The sequence below is a fragment of the Zalophus californianus genome, chromosome 3 (assembly GCF_009762305.2).
Source record: "Zalophus californianus isolate mZalCal1 chromosome 3, mZalCal1.pri.v2, whole genome shotgun sequence".
Taxonomy (NCBI): domain Eukaryota; kingdom Metazoa; phylum Chordata; class Mammalia; order Carnivora; family Otariidae; genus Zalophus; species Zalophus californianus.
Window position 1 is genome coordinate 89347785 of NC_045597.1, and position 12495 is coordinate 89360279.

General features: G+C 40.0%; 1 protein-coding gene across 1 annotated transcript in view; it reads right to left on the minus strand.

Annotated features, from left to right (window-relative positions):
- The window catches only part of CNTNAP5 (contactin associated protein family member 5), an 859701-nt gene that overhangs the window by 468123 nt on the left and 379083 nt on the right, over positions 1-12495 (minus strand). The window lies entirely within an intron of this gene.

Consider the following 12495-nt stretch of genomic DNA (forward strand, 5'->3'; position numbering starts at 1 on the left):
CCACATCTAACTGAATAGCACTGACTTCATAGAACCTGTGTTGAGAGAGATTCTGAGGTCTTCTCTGAGTTCAGTGGAAAAGAATGTGCAGTAAAGGAAGACTGCTGTTCATATAGGGAGGGCAAATACATGGCATGCTTACCATCCCTGCCTTATCCTGTGTTAGTGATATATATCATTTTATTTTTATATATAAAAATGTTCAATTATTATTGTTAAAGCAGAAAAAAAGAGAAAGTCAAGTAATTGTGATCTAAATCAACTTATTTAGTGGATATGTATAAACATATCTGAAAATTTCATGCCAAAATATTAGCAGAGATTCTCACCTCACCAAAGAATATATAGAGATGGCATGTAAGTATATGAAAAGATGCTCCACATCATATGTTATTAAGAAAATGCAAATAATTAAAACAATAAGGAGATACCACTGTATACCTATTTAAATGGCCTAAATATGGAACACTGACAAAAAAATTGCTGGCTAGGGTGTGGAGTAACAGGAACTCTCATTCATTCATGGTAGGGATGCAAAATGGAGCAGCCGCTTTGGAAGACAATTTGGTGGTTTCTTACAAAACTAAACATACTCTTACCGTACTATCCAGCAACCTAACTGCTTGGTATTTACACAAAGGAGTTGAAAACTTATGTTCACACAAAAATCTGCACATGGATGTTTATAACAGCTTTATTCATAATTGCCAAGTCTTGGAAGCAACCAAGATGTCCTTTAGTAGGTGGATGTAAAAATAAACTGGTACATCAAGACAGTGGAGTATTATTCAGCACTAAAAAGAAATGAGCTAGCAAGCCATGAGAAAACATGAACAAAACTTAAGTGGATATTACCAAGTAAAAGACACCAATCTGAAGAGGCTACTATTTGATTCCAATGACACAATGTTCTAGAAAAGGCAAAATTATGGGGACAGTAAAAAGATCAGTGGTTGCCTGAGTTGGGGAAGGGAAGGATGAACTGATGGAGCACAGAGGATTTATAGGGCATGGGAAAAATGAAGGGGGGGAAATTGGAGGGAAAGATGAACCATGAGAGACTATGGACTCTGAGAAACAAACTGAGGGTTCTAGAGGGGAAGGGGTGGGGGGATGGGTTAGCCTGGTGATGAGTGTTAAAGAGGGCACGTATTGAATGGAGCACTAGGTGTTATATGCAAATCATGAATCATGGAACGCTACATCAAAAACTAATGATGTAATGTATGGTGATTAACATAACATAATTGAATTTAAAAAAAAAAAGAAAAGACTCTGTATGATATTATAATGATGGAGATACCATGTCATTATACATTTGTCCAATCACATAAAATATACAACACCAGTGAACCATAATATAAATTATGAACTTTAGGTGATTACGATGTTATGGAACCTGGACTGGATCGCCCGACAGAAGAACAAAGTGGCACCGGGAGATCTTGGAGGATAAGAGGTTTATTTAACGCTGGCAGGCTCAGAGGAGAGTGATCTCCAAAAGTCTGAGCCCCGAGCACAAAGGGGGCAGTTTATACACTTCTACTTCCACATACTTGGTAGTTTTGGTACCTGCAGGAAGCAGAGCAGCGAGAAGAACCCAGAAGAGCCCCGGGGCAAGGACTGGAACTCTCTAGCTGGCTCGGTGGCCATTTTAGGACACAGATTTTCTTTTTCAATGATATGTCAGTGTAGGTTAATCAGTTGTAGTAAATTTTCCACTCTAGTGGGGAATGCTGATAATAAGGGAGGCTCTGCATATGGAAGCAGGGCAATATGCAGGAAATCTACATACCTAATTTTTCTGTGAATTTAAAACTGTTCTAAAAAAAGTAAGCCTTTACAAATCAGTTAATAGATACTCTATTTGGGAGGTGTTCTATGTTGTTTTCACATTATTTCTCCCATTTTTTTTAATTATAAAAACTTTTACAAAGAACTTTTATTGCTTTTATAATAGAGAAAATGTAAAGCTATTTAATATAACTTGAAACAGACTTATTATATACCATCTTATGTAGGTGGGACAGTGGTGAATGGGTATATGGAGGAGGCAGGATTAGTCTTATTTGAAATCAAGTACTCAGAAAATCTCAATTTTTCAGTATTCACCAAGCAATTAAAATGCTCAGCTTGAACATACACAATAAGTTAAATATATTATTTTGGCCAAATTCAAGCTGCCCAAATTGAAACATTCTTTGTGAAGCCAAAATTCTGAAATGAAAGTAAAAATGAAATCATACTTTTACTGTAATTAGTTTTAAAATGCAATTTCACATTTATTCCTATGGAACAAAGTGATTCTAACCAAAAGGTTGCTGATGACTCTTTAGACCCTAAAAAGAAATACTCCAGATGCAGAGAGGTTTTCACCAATTCCCACTTCCCTTAGTCCCCTCCCATACCAGCCAATCACTACTCCTACACATGCCCCCTGAATTCAACTCCTACCCAACCAGATGGAGGCTACAGACAAAAACCTGTGATCAATCATGGAATAATGAGAGTCATAGTGTAGATAAGGTCATGGATTTTAAACAGTGGTCGTCATAGCTTGTTAGCTGATTCACTTTGGGCAACTCTATTTCTCTGAGACTTGATTTCCTCATCTGTAAAATGGAGTAATTAACAACCTTTAGAGAAGACTGTGGTAAGAGTTAAGTCTGATAACACATATAAAGAGATAATACATACCAAGTGATGCCATCATGTCTGGCACATTGTTTGTGTTAAATCAATAATAGATGGTAGGGGTGTTAGTAGTGATTGAGATAACTGGAGGGACTTGAGTTCCTAACCAGTACAACCTGGTGGCTGACACTCCACCTTCTCACCCAAAATGGTGCGATTCCACTTTTTGTGATTCAATGGATTACTGCCCAGGGGATGCCAAGTGTGCCCCAACTTTCCTTTTCTGTCATATTTCAGCTTTTCACACTCTAGTTGAAATTCTTTGTGTATTCAGGGTGCATACATTATAAATTTATGTTCTCTTCTTATTGTTCCCTTCTGTTACTGCACCAGACTCCAGGTTAGGAACTGGGTCCTTAGGAACTTTGGTGTTGAACGAGTAGACATGACACATACTATTTATGGACAGCCAAGCTAATATGACTTTTGAGCTAAAACTAGAGGTCACACCCAGTGTTATGGAAATAGAGAACTGAAACACTATATTGTCTATGAGTGTGGGACAAATGCTTTCATGAATAAATGTGGAATGTGTTATTGCTTTGAAGACACACCTCATGCCTTATGTCTCAGCCTACAGTGCCAGGCTCTTCCTCTCTCCACTCCAGGGCCCTACACACCCCTCTCCTGATCCATCATGGCATTAATGACCTACATTTCACTCCCTCAAATGTCTAGCTAATCTAGTGACTTAGTGAAGTGTTGATGACCTAGGTTACCTCAAAGAAAATACATCTCCATATTGCCATGAAACCTAAAGCTAACAGAAGCAATTGACAAACAGAAACAACAAAAACATTGTTGAAGTCTAACAGCCCCAGGTTTCCATTATAGTCTTGCTATTTACTAGCAGGAGGACTTGTGGCAACGTTCTTGATTTCTTTCAGCTTCAGTATTCCTATCTGTGCAATAGAGCTAAGAGAAGCTCACCCTACAAAGTCGTGGTGAGAATTACATAAACTGTACTTGGAAATGTAGAATCACTCAGTATTTCACCATCCTCCATCCATCATTAATCCAAAGGCATTACTACAGTGGTAAAGATTTGTGCATTGCCAGATAAAGATGATATGAAGAACATGGTTTGATCTGGTGTCTGTCATATCACACTGAGCAGGTATGAATTCAAGCTTACATCATCACTTGCCACATTCTTAAAATAGCCTCATAACTGCCCTCCCTGATTCAACGTTTGCTACCTCCCTCTGACCATTCTCTCATCCTCATAAAACATAAATAACATCACACATGGTCTTCGCTAAAGCTCTTCAGTGAACTCTCTTTACACTAAGAATTAAATTCTCTCTCCCATGATCTGGCTTTCCTGCTTTCCCACCTCATCTTTTACTTCCCTCCCCAACCCTGACTCCCCTTTATGCACAGTGTATTTTCAATGTGTGTGCATGTGCAATGTGGTGGTTAATCCAGACAACATATGCAGAGCACATATCAGGAGCCCTGTAATGGTGTAATTTTTTTTTTCCACATGTGAACTTACTTAATGTCAATCAACTTATGAGGAACATAATATTATTATTCTAATTTTGCAAATGAAGAAACTATGGTTCAAAAAGGTGAGGAAGTATGAAGTTAGCAACTGTCAGAGGCTGGATTCCAACCTGTCCCATCTGACTTAACCTGTTCTGTGTGTGCTGAGCACTTTCACGAGGGCTGCCCCCTTTTGCATGAGGCTCTGATGTTCAGCTCTCAGGCAGGTGGTTGGCCTTTCCTAACAGGTTCCTCCCATTAGCTAGTCTCTCTTAAACACCCTGCTACTTCCTTCATAATTCGCCTCCCAAATCTCAAGAATTTGATTCTTGGTTGTTTCCCGATGTGTTCATAGTCCAGCTCTCCAGCATGACAGCGCTTCCCACAAGGGCAGGGGCCAGAGGTGTATTAACCACTTCATTAATTCAGAGCCCCACACAGGGCCCAGAACATTATGCTGTCCAGAAACACCTGTGAAATGACTTAGTGACCCAGTAAGTAACCTGTGCCCAAAGGTAATACTACTGATTGTCCCCTGACTTCCTGCCACATCACCTGCCCCCAACTTTGAAGAGCCTGGTTGCGAAATCACACACTCAGCCACCTGGGACATGATGCCTACAGGACCCACATACACATGCTCACTGGTGAAAAGGTGAGAGGCCCCCTTTAGAAAGCAAAGAATTGGTCTGGTGGAGAGTGGAAGCTTTCCTCCTAAGACCACCAACAGCTAATGAGAGAAAAATTTTGCCAATCTGAGGGAACTCAGGCAAACACCCTGAAACTTTATAATATGGGGTCACACCCAAAATGCATCAACCATTTCTCAGAAGGAGAAACAGGGGGTTAAAAAAGAAAAAAAAATATTTATAAAAGAATTAAAACCTTTCTCAGCTGAATTCTTAATACTTCCTCCCGGTATGGAGCTGTGTGAAGTACCCAGCATTCCCAATTTCACTTGGATAAGCAGATTTCAAATGAAAATAATAAAGGCCCATATTTTTAAATTGTGGCTGTTAAGAAAAACAATTCTATTATATGCTGCTTTTTCCTTTTTAGATCTTATTATAACTGCTTTGTCTCGATTCTCTCATTCAGCACTTTCAGGACTTAGTTTGTGGTGTGGAGTCTGGTTATGGACATGAACACCTTCTTTCTGTCTTACAAGCAACTTGAAAGAAGATTCTCTTTAAAAATAAGAAGAAAAGAAAAGAAAGCAAAGAAGAGAAAATAAAGAAAAGAAAAAAGAAAAGAAATAAAATGGAGTGTGTTGGAAGGTGTGTAGAGATAGATCCTCATTGGCAGGTGGAAAAGTATGTAATTACCTCAGAATGTAGTTTTAAGGGCACCAAGAAAGTAACTAACAAATCTAAATGTATCTTCCTGTTCTTTATCTCTGCCTCTCTATACCACCCATAGAGATTTCTTATTCTGGATGAAGTAATCCATTGTCTAGGGGAATAAAGGAACAAATTAGCACACATTGCCTGATTTAATGCTCTTAACAGTCCTGCAAAGTCCATATTTTTTTCCCATTCATAACATGGGGAAACCAAAGCACAGAAAGATTATGTACCTTGCCCAAAGGCATACACATGTGAACTTACTTAATACCAGTTGGGAATGAGTTGTGTGACACAGAAACCATCAATGTTTCCTCTTAAAAGTAGGGGATTGGTGTGAGAACTACATGAAATTTACATCTCATACCTAATGAGAATGTACATGACTTTGTACACTGAGCCTTAAGCATGCACTGGGGAGAATGTATGCCTATGGGGATGTGTGTATAAGAAAAGAGATGCCAATTTTTTAAAAGATTTTATTGATTTTTTTGAGAGGGAGAGAGAGCTTGTGGCACAAGAGAACACAAGCAGGGGGAGGGGAACAGGGAGATGGAGAAGCAGAGTCCCCATTGAGCAGGGAGCCTGATATGGGACTCCATCCCAGGACTCCAGGATCATGACCTGAGCCGAAGGCAGATGTTTAACTGACTGAGCCACCCAGGCGCCCAGGAGATGCCAATTTAAAACGAAGATAATGTTAAGTAGGAAATTTTCTTTTCCTTAAAAGTTGATATGAATTTCCCTGTGGTCCCTGCTCTTCTGCACTTCCTCTTTCACTCAGAGACCAAGTTTACTAAGAGCAGTGCTTTCTTAAGAGGGCCAGGGAAACCACACAAATATCTGAGAGGCTTTTTTGGAGTAGAAATGCATTGCCCTCCCCACCCTCATTATCTCCACTAAGTTCAAGTCCCCTATCCTAGTCTATTTCTGTGGTCTCATTTCAGTAAGACACACTTGTATTCAAAATTTGTTGAACCCCTTCAACATGGCAGTGCCCGTGTTCAGCACAGGTAGACAGTGATAAACTCCATAGAAGTCCCTGCTCTCAAGGGCTAAACTAAGAAACAGCAAACAGGCAATCACATATCCCTGGGAAGAGGGTAAGCACTTTGTGCTGGGGTTTCCCAAAGGAGGGATGCCTAGCCCTCTCTAGGAGGAGACAATGCTACTCCCGAGTCCTGAGGGCTGAGTGAAGATCAGGCAGGTGACGTGTGGAGATAGGGCATTGCCAGCAGAGGGAAGGAGCTGTCTGTGTGAGGCATGGAGAAGACATTGGGTCAGATCTAAGATCTGCAAGGATTCAGGTTTGTTGGCAGACTAGCTCTAGCAGTGTGCTCTCTGCACCAGCAGCCTTGGTATCACCAAAAGCTTGTTAGGAGTTTCAGGTTTTCAGACCTCACCACAGGCCAATGGAATCAGAAACTCTGGGCATGGGACCCAGAAATCTGAGTTGTCTTGAGCCCTCTAGGTGATTCTAATGCCAGCTGATGTCTGAGGAGCTCTGTGCCAAAGCACAGAATGTCAGACAGTAGGGAATCCAGAGACCGGGGACAGAGTCAGGGCTCTTATGATGGAGAATCCTGTTAAAAATAATACGGGTTTTGGGCGTCTGGGTGGCTCAGTTGGTTAAGCGACTGCCTTTGGCTCAGGTCATGATCCTGGAGTCCCGGGATCGAGTCCCACATCGGGCTCCCTGCTCAGCAGGGAGTCAGCTTCTCCCTCTGACCCTCTTCCCTCTCATGCTCTCTGTCTCATTCTCTCTCTCTCAAATAAATAAAATCTTTAAACAAAAATAATATGGGTTTCAATGTGGCCCTGAGGTCAATGGAGAAATAATTGTCAAAGTATTTTTAGGTACGGAAAGTGTATGGCCAGTTCTGGTTTTTAGAACAAACTCTGTTTTTTTGAAAGATCATCTGTATTGTTTGGTCAGTCCGCATTCCAGTCCTGGCTACCCATACCACCCCTCCCCAGCAGAGTTACCCAATTACTTCTTTCAGCATTTCTTATTTCATCAACAATGCTAGCTAGAACACAGCTGTTAGATATTTACTTCCCGGAGTGGACAATTTCTTCCTCTTTCTCAAAATCAATGTTTAGGATCTCATTATCGTGAATTCAATTCAACTCAATTTGTAGTTTTTTAAGGTGGTTATACATTGGCAGATTTCTCTAGAATATGAAGGAGAGCCCAGTTGGGGACCCAAAAAGTCTTCAGGATGAGGTCCTACAGCTCACAAAGCTCTCGTTTTAGGTCAAGATAAAACCAGCACACACTCCCCTCCATCCCAGTGGTGCTGAGAAATGCCAGTGCTGGCTGACGTCCCACTGGGCCCATAATTGCTGATCCAGCTGTCATAGCTTGTTTTCTGAGAAAGACAGAGTTCTGGAGGCATACTCTGGCATATTTGATGAATGTTGGTAGCTTGTCAACAATCCAGCTAAAACAAGGGCTCCACTGAATAAAAGATTCCAAGCTAGAATCCCCAAGTGAGCTGAGAAGGATTCTGGCATGGGCCCGTGACACAGACTCTATTTTCTCACAGACAGGAAAGCCTCAGCTCAAAGTTGACAGGACAAACCAGCGATTCACCCTGAGACAATTAGTCCCACTCAGACTCTTTGGTTGTTCACAGTAAACATGATTTTCATACAATTACAGTATGAAGCTTAGCTCATGATACATTATATAAGAAAAATTATTATTATTCAGACTATACACTTGCACTGAGGACTCCAGGGCTTTGGCTAGCAATCCACAAACCACAAAGGTTTCCACAAGCGGCTCAAGTTTACACAGATCTTCCACCAATCCTGACTTTCCCAGGCCTTATCAGAAGCTCCTGATAGGGGCGCCTGGGTGGCTCAGTCCTTAAGTGTCTGCCTTCGGCTCAGGTCATGATCCCAGGGTCTTGGGATCGAGCCCCACATCAGACTCCCTGCTCAGCGGGAGGCCTGCTTCTCCCTCTCTCACTCCCCCTGCTTGTGTTCTCTCTCTCTCACTGTGTCTCTCTGTCAAATAAATAAATACAATCTTTAAAAAAAAAAAAAGCTCCTGATAACCTCAGATGAACTATGAAAGCAATGTCAGTTTCCAAAGTTAGCACTGACAACCCCCAAGAATCGCTTTCCTTATGGAACTTCTGACATTTCTATGTATGATAGCAGGGAATACACAGAATAGATCTCAAGAAGACAACATGAAAAACAGTCATAGTACAAAAAAAAAAAAAAAAGGCAAAACTTTGAATTCCAATCCTAACTTTAGCAGATAGAATTTTTAGCTCTGACAGTCAGATGTGCCTTTTTAAAATGCTTAGTTTTTTTTTGGATATCTTAGACATGTCGACAGCTCTGAGCACACTTAACATTTGTAGTTCAACTGGACTGTTCGCTAACTCCAAAGATTAGGCCCAAATAAAGTAATCATTTTAAAGAACTTTCTACTAATTAGTAGAGACCCAATAGCAATAATAATAATGATAATAATTATCACAATAATGATAATAATGATAATTATTCAATAACCCGCTAAAAGCATTATAAATTCTGATAAGACATAATGATAATAATAATGATGATAATTATCATCATTATTATTATTATTATAAATAAATAGGACTGGTGGCTTAGTCCATTAATTGTCTGCCTTTGGCTCAGGTCATAATCCCAGAGTCTTGGGATGGAGCCTCATGTCGGGCTCCCTGCTCAGTGGGGAGCCTGCTTCTACCTCTGCCCCTCACCCTGCTCTCAAGGTCTCTTTCACTCTCTCTCAAATAAATAAATAAAATTTATTTAAAAAATAAAAAATAGTAGATATTCTTTGATTTACTTTTTCTTAAATTCACTGGCACATATTGGTCATATTTTGCTCCTTTTGGTCACTATGCAGAGCTATGAGATGCAAATAATTGAGACATGAGTTGTTCTCTCCAGGGACTCAGACACAGTACCATGAAAGCCCAAGACATGAATTGTTTTGGTGGAGAAAGAGGTGATAAAGGAAAGCATAATTATGGTCCCTATACCTTGTTGCCCAAGTAAGGACTTGTGGGACTTTAAGGAAACATTGGGTAACTCAGCTGGGACAACAGCATGGACCAGGACTAAGTAGAACCAGCTGGAACATGGGGTCACCCCAAGTAAAAGGCATAGGGAGGCCATGTGAAGTGGCAGGTCACAGCCACTGAGGTGCAACATGTTAATGGAAAGTTTTGTTAAAGGAGTACTGCTTCACAAATCTTTCTCACAAGGTCCCAGAAGGAATGATCAAGGCAAAGGCTAATCAGAGCATCCAGCCCTTGTTGTGCAAATAGCATAACACAATTATGAGCTGTGTCCTCACCTTACAGATCATCAATAATCTTCAGCCACAACGCACAAATGTTCCCTGTGAAAGGGTCTTTGTGCAATGAGACACGTTTACATTGGAGTGTCAAAATTGGAGAAAAGAGCTGCTATTTCCCACCCTAAAACTAGCTGGTATTTTTTTCTAAAATAAGATTCACCACAGTTTCAATTTAGCAGGTTATTGAATACTCCTTGCTAATGATTCTACCTGGGTACAATCTGTGAAAGTGAGCGCGAGGAGGTCAGTGCAGGGAACAAACCACTCCAGTGACCACTTGGACAGAGTAAATAAAAATTTAAAAAATTAATTAAAACAACAAAAACCAAACAAACAAAAACTGTAGGAGGCAAGTCCTTGATGTTTTTAAGGAAACCTACTGCTGCATAAAACGGTTGATCTCACTATTAGTTCATTTTGCCACTTAAGGTCCCTTTAAAATCACAACCATTAGCATCGGGGTACCAGGAATCTGAGCCATACACTCAGTCAAAGCACACAGGGAGCAGCAGAACATCAATTCATCAGGAAAGATCGTTAGCTGAGGATTTCCCCTCCTTTGCTAGCCTTATAAAACACTTGGTTTCCTCAACCTCCATGTTTAGAAGCATGTTTTGCCTTTTGTAGCAACTAAAAATCCTGAATTCCTCTAGGGCAGGGATTGTTTTGTTTGTTTCTATACTCCAAAGCCTAGCAGAGAGATGGGCTACTGAGTAATGTTCACCTTCTGTTGAAAGACTTTTAGGATCTTCAATCAATAAGAAAATTTATTCCAGATTTATCAGAAAAGTTGACTTAAAGTAGAATATCACTGTGTTTTTGAGTTAATGTGTTCTTACTGCAGATATATGCGTATGTTGGTCTCTTCACAGAAGAGATTTTATTTTATTTTATTTTATTTTGGTTATTCTTCTATGAACTAAGAGAAAAGAAGAAGTTGACTAACTCAAATTTTTAGACCTTTCTGGGCCCCAATTTCCTCTGCTATAGAATGAAAGAATTGCAATGAGAGATCATGGAGGTCTCCAAGACTGGGGTCTCCAAGCCCTTAGGCCTGACTGCTGTCAATCCTGTCCCCTCCAGGGTTTGCATAGCTATAAACCTGGCCTTTTGAGGTCCCCTGTGATATGGGCCTTAACATGCCAAAGATGAAATTTACTACTTTGTGGCCTCTACCATGTATGACAAATGACTCCAGATCATAACAACAACAAAGTGAGCAGCTGAAGGCCGGGATGACAAAGAGATTTATTTAGGGAAAGAGAATACAACTTCAGCTCTGAGGCTGATGAATTTTGGATGACACCACTTGGCCATAATTAACCAAATAGGGGCAAAGTCTTTTTTTGTGTGGAAGGAGACAACTTGAGTTATAAAATAACGGTTGTAATTTTTAATGAAATTGGGAAGCCTGACAGATCATTATGTCTTATCAGAATTTATAATGCATTTTAAAATTAATTAGCTTCCCATATGGAAAAGAATTCAAGTAGAAGCCCCCAGACAAAGTCCGTATAAAACCTAAGGTCACCAGATGGCCTGATGAGGGTATATAAAAAAAATTTACCTCTTTCCTCTGAGGTACAGGTGGAATGTGGTCCTGAATAAGAGGGGAAAGGAAAAATGGAGAGAAGTGTGGTGACCAGTGTAAATACAGATAAAGATAATGATGATCATAGCTAATACTTTTTGAATGCTTATCATATGCCAAGCACTCTTTCAAGCAATTTGGATATAGAAATAAGCATTATTTTTACCTCTCTTTTCATTAAAAAGGAAGCTGTGTCCACAGAAGACCCAAGATTGTCCAGGATTATGCAACCAGTATGTGATAAAGCTAAGTTTGCATCTCTGGTGGTGAGTATACCCATACATCTAATATTATTGTATACTATCTTTAATAGTGTCTATATTTCATTTTAAATCCTTAAAGTTTGTAATCACAGGCATGAAAATGACAACATAGATAAAAAAATGAAGTGACTCTCATAGTTAGAAGAGGAATTTGAGAATAGGGATTTAAATTCTGGCTCCATATAACAATCACCCAGGAATAGCAAAAAATCACTTTTGCTGGGCCTCTACCCAGAGATTATGCCTTAGTTAGTATTTAGAAACAGCATATCCCCCAGGTGATTCTTATGTAAAGTTAAGTTTGAGAATGCAGGTAAGGGGTAAAGAAGTAAGGAGGTCCTGGACTGGGCAGTAGCTAAACTCTGTCCCTGGACATTTTAGCTACGTATGCTCGGGAATTGAGGGTTGCTCACTTTGGGCATTGTGAATAAAGCAACAATATGGGCATTAGGAGACTAAATATGATGCTTTCCTTCTAATAAGATTTTCCCATGTCATATGACTAAATTCTTTCAGATACATAGTGAAAAGCCCAAGGATATAGGAACAGTACAGAACCAGGTTCAAAACCTGTCTCAGAAGCCCACTGGTTGTGCCATTTTGGAAGATTTGTATATATGGACGACATTTTGGGGAAGTTGTTCATTCAATAAATTCAATTGCTATTAATTTAAATGGGCCTCATTCTGTGCTATGAATAGGTATGTAAGTAGGTATGGCCCTTGATCTTATGGAGCTTGAAAACTAGTAGGTGAGACAGGTAAT